We start from the raw sequence: 23,205 nt of genomic DNA on the forward strand, positions 1-23,205 counted from the left end.
AAAAGAATTAAATTTAGATTACTCTTAAAAAACTTGAAGTTTTATGATGAACGTTTCATTTCTCAAAATGTAACATCAACCACTTGCATATGCATGCTATAGTCAGATTTCAAGTCCACGTCGCTGAATAATCTGGCTCCTTCGAATTAGCTGGTTCATGAGCAAACCTGTGGTGGAAAAGTAAGCTAGACCTCGCAATGATGTGAATCCTTGAAAATGAAGGGACATATTTCATTTCCACGAATTTATCACCCATAATAATTCATTTTCCAAGTTAAGACTCGCATGTTCATGAAGTATACGTATCATCATTCATTTTCCAAGACAAGATCAACTCATAAATTAATTAATTATATGAGAAAGGATTTATAAATTCCACAACGGGCAAATCAACCATCTATCCCAATAAATTTTTTTTTTTGTTATTTCCAAAGTATTTTGCATCCTAGTTTCTAATTACCGCTTTCCTCTTTTTCATTATGCTTTGTAATTTGCTATCCAATCAATCTTTTAAATATTGTTTTGTTTTTTAATGTATTAGATGTATGATACTTCCTTTAACACTCTCTTTTATTTACAATCGATTTTCTTATTGGTTTACATTTGGTGCCTTTTCATGCTTAGATAAATGCTATTAGTAGTCAGTGGGTATATAAAATTAAACACAGAGTTGATAGAAGCATTAAAAGGTATAAAGCGCACCTAGTTGCTAGAGGTTTCACTTAACAAGAAGATATTGATTACTCTAAAACATTTAGTCTTGTTATCAACTAAGCGACAGTCAGACCAGTCTTCTCCATTGCGGTTTCATGTGATTGGAAAATCTATCAGTTTGATATATCCATAATGCATTTCTCAATGGAATCTTTGACAAAGAGATCTACATGAAACAACCTCCAAGTTTGGTTCATTCTGCTCTCCCCTTTCATGTGTGTAGATTGCATAAGTCTTTATATAGTTTAATACAGGCTTTGCGGGCTTGGTATACTCGTCTAAATGAATTTCTGCTATTAATTAGTTTTTGTTCCTTCAAGATTGATACCTCAGTATTTATCTTTTCTGTTGGTACTGATATCTGTTATCTTTTGATCTATGTTGATGATATTCTGCTTATGGTTAACAATTTTCTTATGCTTAAACGCCTCATATAGTTGTTGAGCTCAGAATTTACGTTTAGTGCGACTGATACTTGTGTGCCCTTAGAGGTAATTTGTTAAAATTAGATTTCAAGTGCATATATCTTGATGTCACGTTGTCAAAAATAGTTTTTCAATAGCAACCCCAAGTATCATGGGCATAGAGAGCGATTCCAAGAAAGATGAGATGCTTAAGAATCTTTGATGACACAGTAGCATTTATCCAAGAAACAACAACATGATTAACATGAAGTTCTAGTAATGAATTGAGAAAGAGTAAGAGTGCCATCAACACGATCATAAAACCGATGGTAGTCAATAATATTTGTGGAGATTTTGCTGAATAAGAAAGTTAGAGAAGTCAAGATTTTCTAGGATATATTGTTTTATGCTACTTGATGTAACCATATTATTCGATAGTTTTATCCATATTTGCCTAATATTTTGCCTATGTTTTTTTTTTATATATAATGCCTTGATATTCTTTGTTTTATGTTTTGAAGGCACTTTTGGATGCAAGATTAAAAAACAAGTAAATATGAGATAATTGACAAATTAATTTGACCTCCAATTGATGTTTTATACAGAGCTTGAACTATAGATGTCAAAATAAAATGAGTCTAATGGAATTAGGAAGCTAACATCCATTCATTTCTATACCTATATGGCAAGAAAAAAAAGAAAGAAGAGAAAGAACATGGAAATCGCAGCCTTCAAAGACAAATCTCACATTCTGCCAGTGTTGACCTTTGGTCATTCCGACTTGAATATCTTGAGTTAGAGAGGTCCATTTGATGCAAACTTAATTTTTTTGGATTACTGACTCAAAGATCTATCTGCCTATCAAATTTCATCAGAATAAGAGCTCATATGAGAAATAGATGATTTTTCTAAAATGACTCATAAATTCTGTCAGCATATAGGTTTTGTGAAGGAACAAGTTCAATTTACTTATGAAGCATCCAAACTGACATCCAAGTCTTTATTTGGGCCATTTAAATCCTCTAAGTCAAGTTAAAACTTGAAGATTTTATGCAATACTATTTTTTTTTTTACAAAAATATTTATTGCACTATTTAAATGTAAATTGTCTACTTAGAAAAGGACTATTTTGTAGGAAAGAGGGATTATGATTTTCTATCAAATAAAAAGAAAGGAGTAGCAGCCAAAGAGAAGAAAAATTCAACTCTTTCCTCCTATATGTGAAATCATGTTCTCATCTTTTCTCTTGATTAGTTTCTCAATAGACATACAAGGCTAAGTGTTTTTTCTTGGTTACAAGGACATAGAAATCTTCGGATTTCAAGAACTGTGAGATCTATTTTACCTTTGATTTTCAATTTATATGACAAATATTTTTGTTTTTCTATGCTTATTTCGTATGATTGTTTAGTTTTATTGCTAGAGCGAACTCTAAGTTATTATTCTAACAAATCTATTGCTAAGTTTGCTATCAAAACCAGATGTTATGATATATAAACTTGTGAAGCAACTTAGTTTAATAATTGTGGTGGATCTATGTTATTAATCTTAAAGAAAACATTCGATCAAATTAAGCATGTACTGCACATTATGGTTGTTTAATGGTTAGGATTAGTCAAACGGCGGATCGGTTAACTAGCCATGTTAAGAAAAGATAAATATTCATAATATAAGTTGACATATCATTTTAATGATTAGTTCTTATTTACATAGGTGGACGTTTACTTGAGACCAAGGTTTTTCTCTTGATAAGTTTTAGATTTATTCAATTAAATACTAGGTGGCGACTCCCAAGACCCCAAATCAAGCAAATGAATGAAAAATCACAATTGAATCACCGCGCAGGTGACGTGCGACAAGCAGCAGCAAGCACAATGCTACTTTGCTCACTAATACTCAAACTATTCCAAACAAAAGGGATTTATCATTGGATAATGAACTTTGTAAGGATTATGTTGGTGACACAGAAGCTGTAAACTACAATAAGGAAGATGCTGAGATGATTGAATTAGGTGACATTGACATAGAAGTTGCGAACCTCGATGAGGAAGACATTGCGATGATTGACTTACCTGCACCATCAACCGCTAACTTCTACCTAAAATATGCTGGATAATCCCACCATTGAGGATACATATCAACCCGTTCCCAAGTGTTGTTACCCAATTTTTTACCCATGTTTTGATAAATTTTCAATATAAAAATAAAAATAATAAGGGTTTACACGTGGTAATAACATAGAGTATCAGAGCTAATATTAAGCAATATGTTAAAGAGATGATTACTAAATCATATATAATTATTGCAATATAAAATACCATAAATATATGATTTGATTTGTGTTGGTTATGGAGAAGACTCATTTCCCTCTCAATAGCAGACCTTTGCTTGCCTCATCACCAACCAAAGAAGAAAGAGGGGTTGGCGATCTGTCTGTTCCAGCGGGTTTCTGAGGGCAGTCACTCCCCGCTCTTCCAGCAATGACACCCCTCTCTCGTCTGTCCCTCCTCCTTGTCGCCAACCACCTGAAGCAGAGGAGAAGAAGGTGAAACCAAAAAATGATATGTAGTGAAACAGATCTAAAAAGAAAGAAGACCGAGAACAAATTTGCTTGCTGTGTTCCTTTTGTTTTGTAGGTTACTACTTGAGAGAAAGAGAAGAAAAGAGGAAGCCAGGCCAAATCCCTCCCGTCCCCTGTTATTTCTTGGGGCGGCGCCTGAACCCACGCGCCCCTAGTGGTGGTCGCGCATAGAGAAGACTTGCCGCCACTGTTCCTCAAACTCCAGAATGCCTTCCTTACAATTCCAGGACTGTTTTGGGTTCATTTGTAAATTTTAAATTGTTTAATGTTTTGTTTGGTTTATTTTGAATTTAGATATTTTGTAAACATGTAATTATGGGTGTGAGTAAACATAGTAAAAAGTGAGGGGTGTGTGTGTTTGTATTTTGTTTTTTAATATGTTATTGAATTATAAAATCAAAAAGATATAAACAAAATGAATTTAATGTTTTAATTTGTATATGGTCAAGTATTTGAAGGATAAATAAAATCATGTTGTATTTCCCATGAAAATGTAATAAAATGTTTCTACATACTTTTTGGGATTTAATAACTGATTTATTAAAGCCTTAAGATTTTGACTAATATGTGGGTTTTTTTTTTACTTTAATTGTGATTAAATGTAATGTGTGTTTTTTACATAGAAAATATAAAATGTATTTTTGTGTGTTACATACGGCCAATACCCTAACATGTTTTGACAGTTTTTTTTATATAAAAAGTTTTTTGGAAGTTTTGAAAATGTGTTTTCGCATGGATTTCTTAAACACAACAAAAATTACTTTCTTGTATTTTTGGATTTTAGAACATGTTCGTAAAACTCCAAAGGGTATTGGACAATATTTCAAAAAATAGACAAATCTTATTTTGGGCGGAATCCATCTATTATTTACAGTTAATGTTTGGATAAAGAAATCCTAAATGGATGAGTATCCAAAATATTATTGGGAATAACTTATTATTATTCACTGTTAATATTTGGTTAAAGAAACTCTATCTGGTAAATATCCAAAATAATTTTATAGGAATAATAAGTCATCACACAACCTTGAAAGAAGCTTTGATTATAATCGAGGACATTTCAATTTTTTTACTCCACGGTTTACGAGAAGTGAGAGTATGAAACACTAAGACAAAAATAGGCTTTTAAAATGCTCTAAATTTTCTTAGATTTCTAATTTTTGTATGTCCCTCCTCCATGTGATTTACGAGTTGCAAACTCTTTAAATACTAAGGGAAAAATAAGCTTTTAAAACACATGTAATCTCATTGGATTTCTATCTTAATAAATTTAGTCTGAATCAAACCTAGAAAAACTGATGGGATTAGAAAACACCAACACCATAGCAATTATAAGACAAACCAAACATCAAGTAGCTTACCTTAGGTCGGGCGTACTAGGGATGATAATACCTTCCCTTTATGCAACCAGTCCCCTGCCTTAGAATATATGAAAGACTAGCTAGGGTTCCTAGTGACCAAAATACTAAGTAGCGACTCCTTATTCATAAAAAAACAAAAACCCGAAATCAATCGAGGGTTGTCGTGACGTTGCGCTCCACCGCAAGGGTGCGACAGGATGGCGACTCCACTGGGGACCCTTGGACTAGGCTTGATAATTTTTTTTTGTTTTTTTTATGTTTTGCTATGAATGATACTTTGTTTAAAACTTTAGCATGCATCTTTACATCCTGTCATACAAGGTATATTGGGTATGGATAAGATCTTATTGCATTCTATCATGCATCACTTTTATTATTATTGTCTTTTTGATTGCACATATTAAACTTTATGTTAGGTGGGGGACTAACAGCTTGCCTTATGACTTGAGTCAATATTTAAGTTCATGTAAACCCCAACTCTTTGTTGGTACTCTTTAGTATCTCACATTTACTCGACCAGATATATGTTATGCTGTGAACAAGGTATGTCAGTTTATGCATGCTTTTACTGAAGGTCATTGGGCCGTTGTTAAGCATATCCTACAATACTTAAAAGGTCTTCCTTTGATCTCCACCTTACTCGTGACTCTACTTTGTCTCTCCATGGTTTTATTGATGTTGATTGGGCCAGTAGTATTGATGATCGAAAATCTGATATATTGTATTTCCAGGCACCACTCCCATTTCATGGAAATCCGGCGAGCAATGCATTATTGCTCGATCCTCCATTGAAGCAAAGTATAAGGCCTTAGCTGATGGCACTGTTGAGGTTCTTTGGCTTCGCTATTTTTTTTTTTTCAGATTTATGTTTCTCTTCTATTTCTGCTACCACTATCTGGTGTGATAATTTAGGTGCTACTTACCTGTCTGTTAATCCAATCTTTCATGCTCGTATGAAGCATGTTGAGATCGATTATCACTTTGTTCATATTGAGTGGCTAAGCAGGAGATTCAGATTCGCTTCATCTCCTCTAAAGATCAATTAGCCGATATTCTTATAAAGCCACTTGCTTCCTCTACTTTTGCTTCTCTATGTTTCAAGCTTCATGTGGATAACCCACCCTCAGCTTGAGGGGTGTATTATGGGATGTTTTTATAAAAATAGAAAATATTATGTTTTCTCTTGTATAGTTTTATTATGTGTAATAGGTCACACCATAACATATGTACAATGCCCTATTTATATAAATAGTATAGTAGTTGCCCTTACCAAGGCACTCACCAAATTATTACAAATCTATGCTTTAACTGGTTCATACAAAATGAAAAAATCATTTGCACCAGGAAAAAAATGAATGACTTGGTATTTGTAATGTGCAATTTGAAATTGAATGATAACCAAGTCAAAAGGCAGGCTAATGATTTTGGTGAAGTATTAGATGATCTCTCATATGTTGATGATTGGATAATTAAGAGAGAAAAACATGATGGTTCACCAAACTTTGATTTGCTTGATGTCATTGATAGTGCAATACAAATAAAAAATGGTTAAGAAAATGAAAGTGATGATGAAGAAAATTTTAATGATTCTGAAATGGAGAGTCATGATATTGAAGATGATTTAGAGATTCAGAATGATGTCAATCTAGATAATTCAAGGAGTTTGGAGTTAAATATTGTTGACAATATTGGTGTTGGTATTAGTAATACCACTAATGTTCACAATATCGGTGCTGGTATTAGTAGTAGCTGTAATAATCCTCTAAATGATAATTATTTTGATGAATGTTTTAAGAATAATAAGGAAGATAAAGGCAATAAGACTAGTTTTAGTTTACATGACACTCCAATAGATTGTTTATTTTTAGGTTTGTTAATTTTTAGTTAATAAAATTCTATAGACATAATTGTATTGTATTGTGTTTTTAAGTTATTTAAACTATATATATAAATTTTTATTTTGAACCATATATTTTAAAGTGTCTGGACTTTTCTATTATTTATTTCACTTTTATTTTAATTGTGATATATGATTATTTACTACTTGACTGAAATTGTTAATATATAATTAATTAAAATATTTTACTTATAATTTTATGATTTACTTAAAAAAAAGTGTATTTTACAACCTTGTCTTGGAATATTATCCTTTTAATGTATCAAATTTCCAACATTTATGTTACATCAACCACTTGCATATATGCATGCAATATTCAAAGTTGCCTGCGGCGATGAATGATTTGTCTCGTTCGAAATATGACAATGGAGGGACTAATTTGAGTGTTTGTACTGGTTCATGATCAAACATTTAGTGGAAAAGTAAGTTGGACTTTGACTGAATATTTGTTTTCATGTTTGAAAAATATTTTTTTAAAAAAAATGATTGTTTTATATTTGTTTTTTATTTTAAATTAATTATTTTTAGTGTTTTTAAAAATATTTTAATATTTTTATATTAAAAATAATTTTAAAAAATATAAAAATATTATTTTAAATATATTTTTAAATTAAAAATATTTTAAAAATTAATCACAACTCCACTCTACTTATACGGTTGGACTGGTCCCAGAAAATGTTCACGAGTTTCCATGAAAATGAAGGGACAGCCTCTTGTAGACGTTTTCTACACAGATAGTAACGCGGGAGGCAAATCTCATGATTTGTGGCTTGATTGTTTCAATGGTAATCTTCATTTGTTTGTCAAGATCTTGTAGGTTTAGTTAATTTTATTTAATTTAATTATGCAGGTGTTTTTTTATGTACTCGGTAATAATTGCATTTCAGTACTTTGATGATGCTGGGAATTTGACCTGAAAGATTTGATGGGCTTAGTGAAACCTATAAAAAAATATATACTACGAATGATTCAAGTCATGTGATAGTAATAATAATTATTTTTTTAAATTTAAATGCAGGTGTTTTTTAATTATGATTCAAGTTATAATAATTATTCTTTAATTAGTGATAATAATGATTCAAGTTAATTTTATTTAATTTAATTATGCAGGTGTTTTTTTATGTACTCGGTAATAATTGCAGTACTTTGATGATGCTGGGAATTTGACCTTATTGACTAGTATTAGGTAGGTTTTTATTTTTTTATTTTTATTTTATATTTATGTAATATTTTTAATCTTAATTATATATAGTTGGAGGATTTTTTATTATGATTATTTTGTAAATGTTAAGGGCTTTTGATAAGAGGATTATATGGTGGAAAAGTAAACTACTGGACCCCGCAAGGAGCAAACCTATGGTGGAAAAGTAAGCTAGACCCGGCAATGATGTGAATCCATGAAAATGAAGGGATATTTCATTTTGTGTGTGTGTGTATATCACGCCACCTAGCTACCCTCACCTTCTTTACCACTACTCTTGCAAACTAGCTAGCTCTCTACACATACCAAGACATTTTATACATTCCCTAAAGAAGTTCCAGCTTTTGCCTTTTTCATTTCATAAATGGGGTCTCGAGGAAATAACCGATACTTGACAATAATACTCCTTGTTATCATTGTTTTCTTATCATGTTCCAACCTAATAGTGATTGCGAGGTCTCCAGCACTTGAATGCGATTATGAGACTTGCACAGGCGGTGTACCCGGGCCCGCCCCCCCCGGCGTCATACCCGGGCACGCCCTCCCCGGCGGCCCGATACCTAGTGCTCCATGATTTGATGCGGGAGGAGAGGGTGTGGTTTGATCTTATCAAATGATCACGGAGGAGTATTAACCGTTTTCCCATGCATATAGTAGCTTCGAAGGCATGGCTACATATATAGTGTGTCGCTTTTTTATCCATGGTTTGAGGCATGTTAAGCATTTCTGGTTTTGGTTACGTAGTTCGGTAATGTTTCTTGTTTTTGTGGCTTGTTATTTTCCCTAGCTGTTGGTATTTCTACTCCTTCTTCACCTTGCTTTGTTTTGTCAGTGTGATTCTCTTACTAAAGTTTCTTCACTTGCCACTTTTTTTTTTAATAAAAAAACTAGCTGGATTATTGTTTATTTAGTAATTGAGGGAGAACATTATTAAAATTGAGCTAGTGCCATTAAAAAATTGACAAGCTAACTAAAAACAATACTTATAGTATAAAAAGCAAAAAGAAAATAATAAAATATTAATCAGACTATCTCGATAAATAATTTTGAATAGATAATTTTATAGTAAGGTTTTTTTTTTTTTTTTTTTACTTTTTACAAGTTGAGGTGCATATACAACTATGACAATATTATTATTATTATTATTATGAACTCTATATTTACAACGATGATCCATGATACCGTGAATTTGATGCAAACCCATGCTATTAATTATGATGCCTCCCATCGTTGCTGCCCATTTAAAATTATATGTTATATGTGTGAGAATTATTTATTATAATAAAAAACAAATAAAATAAAGATGGATCATATTTTTACATCCTTAAAATAAGATTTCCTCCCAAATTTTTTGGGATGCAAGTCTTTTGAGCCTAAAGAGATCGCCTAGTGGGTATCCCCTTAAAACTTCAGGGACGAAAAATATTTTATCCTTTATATATCTATTGACGAATTCCATCTCCTTCTCCATCTTTATGTGTAAAATGAATTCTATTCATAATTAGCCATTAAATAAGTTCTCTAAGATTCGATATACGTATGAACGAAATTTGTCCCCTGATCAAGTCAAATGATTACATAGTGACGTAGGGACAAAAATTTGTGCCTTTTGTTAGATTCAGAAATTGAGTAATTTTCATCCCTCAATTAAGGGGGAAAAAAACCAAATTTCGTCTCCAAAAGTTTTAAAGCATAGTTGTTAGGTGCTCAAATTTCATAACTTTTGTTTTTTAATTAAATTAAAATCTAAGCCCAAAATAGTGGTGATGTAGATTTTTATTCAAAGGAAGTTATAAAAAATTAATACAAAATCACTATTTTATTTTTTAGGTAGAGATAATTATTTAAAAAATAATAGTGATTTTATAGCATGGTTAATTGGTTGGTTATCTGTAATTCATGAATTCATTCTTGGTTGCTCTGGAATGTATGGCGGTCTAAAATCGCTCCAGACCACCACATCATTCCAGCCTTATAGACCGTTATCTCTGGTATATGTTTTTTTTGTTTTTTTTCTTCATTTTCATATCAAAAGTCATGCAACATATATCCAAGAACAAATTCTATAGCACGGTTAATTGTCACTCATGTTATCCCACTCAAATTTGTACTATATATAAATAATTTATTAAAAATAAATCAATAATTAAAATATAACACAAAAATAGTTAAAATTTATTAAAAACACTAACCTCAAATCTTCTAAACCATGAATCGATATAGGGTTTCCAATCAAGATTTTCGAAAACATGACTATTGAAATAATAGAATTTTCATTGATGATTTAAACGCCAATATTAAAACGCGACCTTAATGTTTGTGAACTTGAAAATCAATAAAATTAAAACAATATTAATTAACTGTTCACAAATTACATTTGTCACACGTCACCCGCGCGACGATCGGCTGACAATTTTTCGTTCGTTTTCTTGATTTGATTCGTTGGGAGTCGCTACCTAGTATTTAATTAAGAGTTACTAGGAAATTCGGATGTACTGGTCATTGTTAGAGATTTGAGGGTAAAAACCATTTGTGGCTAGAAAAAGGTATTAGCACCCCTAACACACCCTACTTGAGATAAGCTGTTTTATAGTTTGATGTGATTTAAAATTTTGAAATATTAATCAAATTCTTAAGGATTTAATAAATCAATTATTAAATCCCAAAATAGATATAAAAACGTGTTCTTATATTTTCACAGGAAATATAACATGATTTTATTTATCCTTAGAATATTTATCCATATTCAAATTAAACAATCAATTCTTTTTGTCTTTTTTATTGTTATAATTCAATAACATAAATGACAAAAAAAAAAAAACACACACACACACTTCTCTTTTTTTTTTTTCATACACCCACATGCCACATTTACAAGTTACAAATTATCCCATTTTAAAATAAAACAAAAATTACATTAAACAAACCCAAAAATTACAAAAATCGCCCAAAAACATTCTGGAAATGCTGGGAAGGCTTCTGGATCTGCAGGGACAGTGGCGGCGCGTGGATCTCACGCACCACCACGAAAACAACCTGAAAACAGGGGGTTTGTAACAGCCTCCTCCCCTCTTCCCTGCCCTGCCGGCAGTAACACCTTGACCTGCAAAAACACCTAAAATCACAACAGGCAATCGATTTTAGTTTTTTTCTCTCTTTTTTGGATATGTCTCGGTCTTCCTTCTTCCTCTCGATTTTCTGCTCTTCCCTTCTTCTGGGTCCAACGCATGACCAATGGATTGCTGGCGACTGGGTTTCAATCGCGTCTTTGCTGCTACTGGTGGTTGGCAAGGTCTGTAGAGAGGAAACGCTGGAGGCGGCTGTTCATGGTGGCTGAGAGGGGAGTCGGTGGAGGCCGGTCTGGCTGATGGTCTTCACTCTTGTTGCCAACAGCAGTGTTTGGGCTTCTTGCTGCCGTCCCTGAGGCTTATGGAGGGAAAGAGAGGGCTGGGTCTATGTTCGGTCGTGTCTTGCTCCTGCAACTGAGAGGGAAAAAAAGGAGTTGTGGCTGGCGGCTGGGGGGAGAAGGGTGTGGCCTTGGAGGTTGATGTGGCCACGTGAGCTGTGACCGTCTCAAAAGGGAAGAAGAATGAGAGGCAGCAGTGGGGAGAGACAACCAAAAGAGGGAAAGGTCTGTCGTGGCCTTATGGCCAGGGGAGCTAGCGGCTGGAGGAGGGGCCGATTTGATTTTTTTTTGGAGGAGAAGGGGTCCGGCTACTGGTTGAAGAAAATCAAAGGGGAGGAGGCCGGTTTGTTTTTGGAGGAGAAGGGAGTCGGCAGCCACGTGGGGAAGATTAGGTTTTTTTTTAGGTTTTCCTTTTCTTTTCCTTTTCCTTTTTTTCACAATTTTTCGTCTCCCCTAAAATTTCTTCTCCCCGTCACTTTTTTTTTCCCTCTTCCTCCCCCCTTGTAAATTTCACTCTAGCTTAGTATTTGTAGGAGAAATTTTACTAGATTTCCAAATTGGTCCCTCAACTCTTTTTTTTTCAATTTTGATTTTTTTTCTTATTTTTTTATTTTTAAAACGAGCAATATCAATATCAACTCAATAAGAAAAATAAATGATTGTAAAATACCTTAAAAAATTTAAATTCTTCTGAGATTATGTTGAAAAATACTAAAAAATGATGCAAATATATCAAAAATATATTTTTTTGGATTTTTCATTGTTTTTTTGCTATTTTTTATTTTTTAAAAAATTTATCAAAAATATGGGTCAAACATTGGGTAGAAACAACATTAAAAGAAGAAAAAAAAACTCGAATCAATACAAATTTTGAAACAAACGTATATTGAAATGTCGTCCTTTCAATGTGCCTTGTACTTGCGGGTGAATTAATCTTATGAAGGCACACCGCCTCTACGTTGTGGAACCGCGCTGGGAGAGGCAGCGTAGTGAGTCGCCGCAAGTGCCTCTTCTTGCTCGGCACCTAATGACATGTCATCATCACTGCTAGAATAACTAGTTGTGACCATGTGCTTACAACATACTGTTGATTTTGTTCTACGCATCTATACAAATTTGATGAATAATTAAATAATCAAATATGATTTTTTTAAAAAAATTAGACAACACCTCTCCTATACTGAAGGCTATCCAAATTATTCAAACCTACAAATATTGATAAGATATATGCCACAAACCAATTGATTTTATTTTATTTATACTAGAAATTTCAGATTATTCAATTTCATCTCATTTTCAACATGATAATATAATGTTTCTAATAATAAAATAGAGAAAAAACAAATCCTACATATAAGCTAGCATATATACAACTTTAATAATAAAATAGAGAAACAAATCCTACATATAAGTTAACATATATATAACTGTAACAATAAAATAGAGAAAAAAAATACTACATATAACCTAACATTTATATAAATTGAAAAATAACAATTAAAATTCAACAAAACAATCAAACACTCTATTATGCAATATATACAATAAAATGGAGATCAAACAATTAAATTCAATCCTATATATTCAATTAACATTAATTAATGTCAAATTCAAGAATAACAAATAAAATTCAGCAAAACAATAAAATAGGCAACAAATAAAGAAAAAACTATAAACTTTAGGAATGAAAAATACTTACCTTAATAGGATGTTTATTTTTAGACTTTATCTACGTACAATACAAAAAAACACAAATATATTTGTTACTAAAATGAAGAAAATAGAAAAATCATTAAGTAAATTGAATCACTATACATACCTTTTAAATTTTGAAGATGAAGATAGAACTATAGATAAAGATTAAGAGGGACAAAATAGAGAGATTTGAGATTGCAAAACAAACGAAGACGAAGGAGTGAAAAAAATGAACTTAAGGGTCTCTCGCTGGAATATTAAATAATATTATTTTTAATTAATCCGTTGGAGATTCCCTTTGAAATTTTTATTTTGCACTAAAATTTTCAAAAAAAAAAAAAACCCTCCAGAATTTTCACAGTTTGTCAATAATTCCCTCACTAATATGAAATAGTACACACGATTAGAGATGCATTAATTACCCATGCTTTGGAATTTGCAGTCTATGTGTAAATAAAAGCACTTTAATTGACATTACCGACATGGGAAGTGAACAGTTCCCATTGCCTCTGAAAAACAGCGATGGCTTTGGTCCGTTGGTGTTTCCATCAGAGATGTGGAAATTGTTTACCTATTTGGGGTGTGAACAGTTCCCATCACCTTTGAAAAACACTAAGGGACCAAAACTATCAGTATGTCCATTGGAGATGTGAGAACTATTCACCTATTCAGGGTGTGAACAATTCTTGTCGCATGTTCCCCTCGCAGCGTCTATGATGTTTTTCATTCATTTTGCTTTATTTAAATCTTGAGAGTTGCCACCTAGTATTTGATTGAGAATTACTAAGAAACCCGAATATACTGGTCTTTGTCAGAGATTCACAAATAAAAAATTGATTGTGACTAAGAAAGATATTAGCATCCCTAGTGTTGCTACCCAATTTTTGACCCATGTTTTTGATATATTTTCAAAAAAATCCAAAAAATAGAGAAAAACAATGAAAATCCAAAAAATATGTTTTTTTTAATATATTCGCGTCATTTTAGCATTTTCAGCGTCGCCTAAAAAGAATTTAATTTTTTCAAAAGATTTTCGAACGTGTTTCAATTTTTTCACGCGTCATTTTTAAAATCATTGATTTTCCTCATCGAGTCGACGTTGATATTGCTCGTTTTCAAAAAAAATACAAAAAAAACAAAGAAAAATCAAATTTTACAAAAAAAGAAAGTTAAGGGACCAATTTTGAAAACTTGGCAATTGTTTTTGCCTATAAATACTGGTTTCCAACACTTGCAAAGGAGGGGGGCAATTTTGAAATATCAGAAAAATACAAAAAGAACCCAACCCTAAACCTATCTTCTCCCATTTTTCTTAAGCCAGCAGCCCCCCACCCTTTGTTTTTTTTACCCCAGCCAAACAGCCCCATATCATTTTTTTCTTTTCTTCCCATTCTTCTCCCTCACCGGACCCAAAACCAGCCGGCCAAGACAGCACCATCCTCATCTACCTCCACCAAGCCACACAGCTGCAGGCGATCTCCTCACTGACCGGACAGCCACCCGATCTCCACCACAGCTTCAACATCCACGGACAACAACCGCCAGATCCAGCACCAGAAGAAGAACGAAAACAGAGACGAGATCGATCTGAAGAAGGAAAAGAATCGATCTGCTTCTGCAGATCAAAGAGAAGCAGATCTGTAATGGAAAGAAAAATAAAAACCGATTGTTGTTTGTGAGTTTTTTTTGTTGTTGCAGGTGGCAGTGATCTTCACAGCCGGATCCACCGGTTGCTGGGTTTCTCAGCGGTGGCGCGTGGATCCACGCGCCGGTACTGTTCATACAGCCCCCAGAAGTCCTTCTCTGCAATTTCTGGAGTTTTTAGGGACTATTTTGTAATTTTTAAATTAATTAATGTAATTTTTATTTATTTGTTTTTGATTTTGAATTTGTATTTGTATTGTGATGTAAAAGAAAAAGAAAAAAGAAAAAGAAAAAAGAAAAGAAAAATAAATAATAAAAAAGAAAGTTGTGTGCGTGTTTGCATTTTTTATTTATATTATTGAATTATAAAAAAAAGGACAAAAAGAATTAATTGTTAATTTAAATGTAGTTAAATATCTCAAGGACAAATAAAATCAAGTTGTATTTTCCACGAAAAAATATAAGAACAAGTTTCTACATATATTCAGGGGATTTTAATAACTGATTTGTTGAAGCCTTAGAATTTAATTAATATTTTAAATTTTCAAATCACATCAGAACACAAAGCAGCTTACCTCAGGTAGGGTGCGTTAGGGGTGCTAATACCTTCCCTAACCACAACCAGTCCCTTACCCGCGATCTCTGACAAGACCAGTACATCAGGTTTCCTAGCAGCCCTCAATGAATTACTAGGTGGCAACTCCAACAAACGAATTCAAAGCAAACGCAAACACGAGAGAAAAATCGCTAGCCGATGCCGCGCGCCAGGATTTTTTGGGGGGCGACAGAATAGCGACTCCACTAGGGATTTTTCTCAATTCAACGCTTTATTTATCACTTTCTCTTTTCTTTTTTTGTTCTTTTTGTACATCACATTACAAATTACAAATTTAAAACAACCAAACAAAAAATTACATTAAAAATTACAAAAATAAACCCTAAAAAATAGAATCAGGGGCAGTGCAGCCACGGGAACAGTGCTCGCATGATTCTGGGGCTGAAAACAGTGGCGGCGCGTCTCCTCCAAGCGCCGCCGCCACTGGCGGCGCGTGGGTTGACGCGCCGCCGTAAAAATCCAGCAGCAGGGGGTCTGAAAACGTGTTCCTCCCTTCTTTCTCGCCGGCGGTGACCTACACAAACACTAAAAGAAACGCAACAAAGCAGTCGATTTTATTTTTGTTTTATTTCTTTTGTTTTCCCGATCTGCCTCTCTTCTCCTTCAAATCTGCTTCAGTTTTTTTGCTTCTTCTTGTCCGATCTGGCTTCTCCTTCTCTGTTTCAGGCGGCAGTGAAGAGGAACGACTGAGAAGGGGGCGTCGCCGCTGGGGCTGTTTGGCCGCTGCTGTGGTCATCGCTGGGTTCTTCAGTTGCGGGGAGATCGGTGGCGGCTGGGTTTCATCTTCTTCTCCTCCGCTTCGAGTGCCAGATCGGGCAGCGCTGCTGGAGGTGGGTTCGTGCGCGTCTTATGTCTCAGCTTCTTCCTTGCTGGTTGCGGATCGGCGGCGCTGTTGTCCGTGGCTGTGAGAAGAGAGGGACGGTGGGCGAAGGAGAAGGGGAGTTGAAGTCAAATCGTCCGGCGAGAGAGAGAGGAGCTGTGGTTTCGGGTTTGTGAGGGAGAGAGGGCTGTGAGCGGGAGATAAAGAAATGGGGAAAATGGGGGGAGCTGCTGGCTGAAGGAAGAAGAAACTGAAATCCAAGGGAAGGTGCCGCCGGCTGGTTTCAGAGAAAGAAAAAAAATTCCAACAGGGTGAGGGGCGGCTGCAACGTTGGAAAAATGGGGAGCCAAGTCTTGGCCGGCTGTGTTTTTGGGTTTGAGGGGAGATGGGTGGCTCAAGGTTGAAGATGGGGATCGTCTGGAAATGGGGAAAAAAAATTAAACGGGGAAGGGGGCTGTTTTTGGGGGCTGTTTGGCCGGGGTAAAAAAAACAAAGGGTGGGCTGCTGGTTTGTGTGGGTAGAGTTAAGTTAAGGGTTTTTTGTGTTTCTTCCCTCTTTACAAAATTGCCCCCCACTTTGCAAGTGTTGGAAACCAGTATTTATAGGAAAAAAATATTGTCAAGTTTTCAAAATTGGTCCCTTAACTTTCTTTTTTGTAAAATTTGATTTTTCTTTTTTTTTTTGTATTTTTTGAAAACGAGCAATATCAACGTCGACTCAAATGCGGAAAATCAATGATTTTAAAAAAGACGCGTGAAAAGTCGAACGCGTTAGAAAGACCCTTAAAAATTTAAATTCTTTTTTAGATGACGTTGAAAATGCTAAAATGACGAAAATATATTAAAAAACATATTTTTTGGATTTTCTTTGTTTTTCTCTATTTTTGGATTTTTTTGAAAATATATCAAAAACATGGGTCAAAAATTGGGTAGCAACAGATGCCCCCTCTTTACAATGCTTACGAAGCAAAAATCCCACAGATGTTTAACATTTGTTTCCGACAAAATATTTTTGATCAAACTCCAACATACAATAAAGGCTAATCAATCCTGAAGATTAAAAGTGTTTTGATTGCTGAAATGACTCGATTCTTATTGAAATGGCATGAGGTGACCGAACAAATTTTGAGCTCACACTTAAAATTGAACCACACATCATATAGCTAAGTTTTAGCAATATGCATAATGACATGTAGTGGATTTGGTAGTTACGGACCCGTGAATCATGACTCTTATAAGTTCCAATCATTACACTAGATGGGGTCAAAATTTATCGGTTCTAACCGACCTTGCTTGAAATGAGAAAAGGCCATCTTTGATATCCCTTCACTTTTTAAAAATTATATCCTTTGCAGTCCCATTTTGAGCCTGGTAAAATATTTTCTTTCAAAAAGAAACCCTGACTAGGATCACACCCCACACTGGGGGCAAATGAGAAATATTTTGGAGACATGGATAAGATCAATGGATCAAAGACGAGCTTAGAACAAAAGTCCAATGTTTGAGAAAGGGCTAGAAGAAGAAAATCCATAGATTGAGGGTCATCCAAGAAAAACTTTGAGGAAGGCTATGCAAAAAATGGAATGGAAAGAAAATGCCTATTAATTCTAAGAGAGGCAAGACAGTTTTCAATTGAGAAAAGACAATAAATGCCAAAAGTCAACACTAGAAAAATCGATGCTTCATATCTTTTGGTGTGTCTCGGATAGAGCCTCTAATGTCTTTAAAATTAGATTAGTTATTCATCAAAGAAAAAGTTGGATTACGACCTATGTTAAGAGAATTCTGATATTTGAGATTAACAAGGTTATATGTCACTTTCTCTACAATGACAACGTGAGAAAGAGAATCGATGAATAATTAATGTGGGTCCTAGGTCGTTGAAACCCTTAAACACCTTTTGATCCTATAAAATTCCTTTCTTTGATAGCCATGAACCATAGCCTATATTACGTGCTTTTAAAAGCCCTTTTTGATCAAGTAAGCAATCTGAACCGATAAATGGCAATCTCAAAACTTGAAGAGTTTTTCCATAAGAGTCGTGGCTTCATGAATTAAGCTACTGGTCATTATGCATGTTGATAAAAATATTGCTAAAAAAAGAAAAAACAAAACAGTTTTCCTTGATGAATCCTCAAGTTTTGACTTGAGCTTGTTGTTTTCCTTCAAATTCACAGAAGGTCACCTCATCGCAGACCATCAAAAAGGATATACCCAAAATCAGAGTTTAAAGTGGACACAAAGAACCATGAAAAAGTCATTTTAAATCTTACAACGGGTCATTTCTGTTTTCAAGATACAAGACAATTAAAGGACTGCATTGAATAGTGTGTTGGGTCTTTGACCAAAGAAGTTTGAATTTCAAAAGAAAAAATAATTTCCAAAAAACAAACATCTCTCTGATTTCATTTCAACAATTAGACTTGAATAGACATGATTGTTGAAATGTGAGATTTGATTCCAGAACAAGAAAGATTTTCAAACAAGAACATCAATTGAGTTTGCAAAATCCTTGACAAAAATGACATGAACATTTCTCGACACTCCTTGAAACGTTGACCACCTGGGGGCAATACAGTGGACCCTTGGAAGAAAAACAAACAACATTCTAATCAGCTGGGGGCAAGGAAAGAATCAGATGATGAGTCGTCAAAGTTCATCAAAGTTATGTTTAACATCTGACAATGACAAAGAAAAACCTTCTTGAGTATAAATCGATGAACGAACCTTCAGATCATATTGGGGGCAATGTTGTTCAAAGACAATCCATGATTTAGTGCACTTCAGCAGCAATTGATGAGCAAAGCTGCACTAGAAGGATATTTTCATATCTTCATCTTGGTTTATCAACTTCAACATGGCTATGACTTTTGATCGATGTTATCACACAGTTGCATGTGCATGAATGCTGGAAGGATGCACCCACCAAGACTGACTGTGGGACCATTTGTTTTGAAGCTCAAATGCACACTTCACCGCATGAATATGGGTGATAACATGAACATCATTGATGATGCCAAAATAGTTATTTTCACGATCTGATTTGACAAGCTATGAGGAATCCATAGAGAAATACATCGCGCTTACAATGATGAGCTGTTTACTGCAAAGCATGAGATCCATGTCTGGATGACGTGGCAGTTCCATGAAGGCTGGTGACCATACATACTTGAATGGTGTTTCAACCGAAGGCAAGTTCATGACTGATTAACAATCTTGATGGGGTGTTGACATGATGCACACAATCAATCAAAGGATAATTCTTAGAAGAATCCAAGAGAGAAAATCCTTCATAATAAATCAAGCAGCACCACACTTGGGGGCAGGGTCAAGCTTGATGAACGATGCGAGCAGTAATTGTCGAAGACCGCCTAAGATAGGCACTACATTTACAACTGAGTGTATGGCCAGTACATGAATAAGTCAATGCCTCGGAAGAACAAAGAAAGCTTTGGGATGCAAACAAGGGAACCCTATGACGATGGAGCATCAAGGAGGGGGGGACCTATATTTCAAATCAGGTAAGGATGCATGCATATCATCTAACCTAAAAAAAAAAAAAACCATTTGCATATTTTTTTGAATTGTTACAGGAAAATCCTTAATGAGGTCCAGCAAGATGGTGGAAAAAGAAAGAAGCATTGTGGTGATGATAATAAAGAATCGGTTTTGATCATGGAATAAAAGGACGATGGGATGAACCTTACCATTAGGAAAATCCCAAAGAAATGAAAAAGATCAACCTAGCAATCGGGAAGCCTCGAGTTTTCAACCCTTGCAGTCAGGAAACACCGAGTTTTTTCAAACCCTATGATCGGGAATTATCAGGAAGCACCAAGTTTTCCAGCCCTTCTTCTGTCATCCCCTCAGGACTTCGCCAGGTAAGTCCTATTTTTCACACTTGTCATATCACATTTTTTCCATCTGGGTAGGTCGCCCATCATAATAAGACCGTTCATCATATTTTTTCCATCTGGGTAGGTCACCCATTACAATGAGACCACACTTCATATTTTTTCCATTTTTGGGTAGGTCACCCATTACAATAAGACCGCACTTCATATTCTTTCTATTCGGGTAGGTCGCCCATCACAACGAGACCACTTCATCATATTTTTCCCATCTGGGTAGGTCACCCATTACAATGAGACCACACTTCACATTTTTTCCATCTTGGGTAGGTCACCCATCACAATGAGACCATCATCTTTTCTGGGTAGGTCACCCAAAGAATGAGACCATTCTCCATTTTTTTTTTACCTGGGTAGGTCACCCATAAGAATGAGGCCATTCCTCCCCCTGGGTAGGTCACCCAAAGAATGAGACCACTCTTCCTTTTTCCACTTGGGTAGGTCACCCATCACAATCAGACCACCATTTTTTCTGGGTAGGTCACCCATTAGAATGAGACCATTCTCCATCTTTGTTTACCTGGGTAGGTCACCCAAAGAATGAGGCCATTCTTCCCCCTGGGTAGGTCAGCCAAAGAATGAGACCACTCTTTCTCCTTTCCACTTGGGTAGGTCACCCATTATAATGAGACCACTTTTTACACATTCTTTTGTTCCAGTTGAATGAGGTCGCCAGATGGGATCTCATGTAGCTTTGGCTAAAGGGAATCTCCATATGGGATTTCAGGTTGACCGAGTTACACACATTCTTTGGTTTTGGTTAAAGGAGGTCGCCAGATGGGATCTCAAGATAATAAAAAAAAGATAGAGAAAGAAAAAAAAAGGTTTTTAGATGAAGTGGATATTGAGCAAATAGAAAGACAAGTTTTTCTTTACAAAGCTTACTATGCAAAACATCGAGCATTTTTGCTTCGTAAGCATTGTAAAGAGGGGGCATCTGTTGCTACCTAATTTTTGACCCATGTTTTTGATATATTTTCAAAAAAATCCAAAAAATAGAGAAAAACAATGAAAATCCAAAAAAATATGTTTTTTTTTTAATATATTCACGTCATTTTAGCATTTTCAGCGTCGTCTAAAAAGAATTTAATTTTTCAAAAGATTTTCGAACGTGTTCAACTTTTCACGCGTCATTTTTAAAATCATTAATTTTCCTCATCGAGTCGACGTTGATATTGCTCGTTTTCAAAAAATACAAAAAAACAAGAAAAATCAAATTTTACAAAAAAAGAAAGTTAAGGGACCAATTTTGAAAACTTGGCAATTGTTTTTGCCTATAAATACTGGTTTCCAACACTTGCAAAGGGGGGGGGGCAATTTTGAAATATCAGAAAAATACAAAAAGAACCCAACCCTAAACCTATCTTCTCCCATTTTTCTCAAGCCAGCAGCCCCCCACCCTTTGTTTTTTTACCCCAGCCAAACAGCCCCAAAAACAGCCCCAGATCATTTTTTTCTTTTCTTCCCATTCTTCTCCCTCACCGGACCCAAAACCAGCCGACCAAGACAGCACCATCCTCATCTACCTCCACCAAGCCACACAGCTGCAGGCGATCTCCTCACTGACCGGACAGCCACCCGATCTCCACCGCAGCTTCAACATCCATGGACAACAACCGCCAGATCCAGCACCAGAAGAAGAACGAAAACAGAGACGAGATCGATCTGAAGAAGGAAAAGAATCGATCTGCTTCTGCAGATCAAAGAGAAGCAGATCTGTAACGGAAAGAAAAATAAAAACCGATTGTTGTTTGTGAGTTTTTTTTGTTGTTGCAGGTGGCAGTGATCTTCACAGCCGGATCCACCGGTTGCTGGGTTTCTCAGCTGTGGCGCGTGGATCCACGCGCCGCCAGTGGCGGCGGGGCGTGGATCCACGCGCCGGTACTGTTCATACAGCCCCCAGAAGTCCTTCTCTGCAATTTCTGGAGTTTTTAGGGACTATTTTGTAATTTTTAAATTAATTAATGTAATTTTTATTTATTTGTTTTGATTTTGAATTTGTATTTGTATTGTGATGTAAAAGAAAAAGAAAAAGAAAAGAAAAAATAAATAATAAAAAGAAAGTTGTGTGTGTGTTTGCATTTTTTATTTATATTATTGAATTATAAAAAAAAAAGGATAAAAAGAATTAATTGTTAATTTAAATGTAGTTAAATATCTCAAGGACAAATAAAATCAAGTTGTATTTTCCACGAAAATGTAAGAACAAGTTTCTACATATATTCGGGGATTTAATAACTGATTTGTTGAAGCCTTAGAATTTAATTAATATTTTAAATTTTCAAATCACATCAGAACACAAAGCAACTTACCTTAGGTAGGGTGCGTTAGGGGTGCTAATACCTTCCCTAACCACAACCAGTCCCTTACCCGCGATCTCTGACAAGACCAGTACATCAGGTTTCCTAGTAGCCCTCAATGAATTACTAGGTGGCGACTCCAACAAACGAATTCAAAGCAAACGCAAACACGAGAGAAAAATCGCCAGCCGATGCCGCGCGCTAGGATTTTTTGGGGTGCGACACCTAGCACACCATATCTAAAGTAAGTTGCTTTACTGTTTGATGTGATTTCAAAATTTGAAATATGAATCAAATTCTTAAGGCTTTAATAAATTAGTTATTGAATCCCAAAATATATAGAAACATGTTCCTTTATTTTCACCATAAGTAAAACATGATTTTATTTGTCCTTGAAATACTTGACCCTATACAAATTAAAACACTTAATTCTTTTTCTTCTTTTTATTATTTTTGTCCTTTTTAATTTTTACATAAAACTCACTAACATCACTTTTTTACTATGCTGAACCCACACATCAATTTTACATATTACAAAATATCAAAAGTTCAAAACAAATCAAATACTAGTAATCTAAATATACACAATAATGTCTGAACATTACAGAAAAATAAATTCTTGAGAACAGTGCTGGAACAGTGGCGATGCATCCTCT

General features: G+C 34.7%; 1 protein-coding gene across 2 annotated transcripts in view; it reads left to right on the forward strand.

Annotated features, from left to right (window-relative positions):
• The window catches only part of LOC118048556 (uncharacterized), a 96,904-nt gene that overhangs the window by 12,632 nt on the left and 61,067 nt on the right, over positions 1-23,205 (forward strand). The window lies entirely within an intron of this gene.

Source organism: Populus alba, chromosome 17 (genome assembly GCF_005239225.2).
Source record: "Populus alba chromosome 17, ASM523922v2, whole genome shotgun sequence".
In the NCBI taxonomy this organism is placed as follows: Eukaryota; Viridiplantae; Streptophyta; class Magnoliopsida; order Malpighiales; family Salicaceae; genus Populus; species Populus alba.